The following is a 606-nucleotide window of genomic DNA, read 5'->3' as shown; positions in this document are numbered from 1 at the left end:
CATCGGTTGTACGGTGTTCGCGAGGAGCATTTGTGGCGCCAGTGGAGACCTCGACACTGGCGTAAAAGCCGCCTGCAGATATAAGAAGCCAACAAACAATGACACCAAGGACAACATAGGGAAAATCACTTGTACTTACTAATTCAATTAAAGAAAATGATAAATCAACAGAAATTAAAGTGGATGAAAAAACAACTGTCAGCAGGTGGGGAACGAACCCACGTCTTCGCATTACGCGTGCGATGCTCTCTAGTTGTAAAACATAAATACCCCAGAAAGTGGATGTGAAAACGGCTCCGCGGTAGCTCAATGGTGAGAGCATCGCACGCGTAATGCGAAGACGTGGGTTCGTTCCCCACTTGCGGAAAGTTGTTTTTTCATCCACTTTAATTTCTGTTAATCTATCATTTTCTTTAATTGAATTAGTAAGTACAAGTGATTTCCCCTATGTTGTCCTTGGTGTCACTGTTTGTTAGCGTTTTATGATATGACTAATAAAAATCTGGCCCCTCGGTTCCCTTTCTTCTCGTTCACACACACACACACACACATATATATATATATATATATATATATATATATATATATATATCGTAAATTGTTCTT

General features: G+C 39.8%; 1 non-coding gene across 1 annotated transcript; it reads left to right on the top strand.

Moving 5' to 3' along the window:
- The first annotated feature begins 295 nt into the window (after positions 1-295).
- On the top strand, positions 296-367 carry Trnat-cgu (transfer RNA threonine (anticodon CGU)). The gene has a single exon. It is a non-coding gene; the product is annotated as a tRNA-Thr (tRNA).
- The last annotated feature ends 239 nt before the right edge of the window (positions 368-606 follow it).

This window comes from Dermacentor silvarum, chromosome 4 (genome assembly GCF_013339745.2).
Source record: "Dermacentor silvarum isolate Dsil-2018 chromosome 4, BIME_Dsil_1.4, whole genome shotgun sequence".
Lineage (NCBI taxonomy): Eukaryota > Metazoa > Arthropoda > Arachnida > Ixodida > Ixodidae > Dermacentor > Dermacentor silvarum.
Note: the sequence above shows the minus strand (reverse complement) of the source record. Positions and strands in the feature narration are given on the sequence as shown.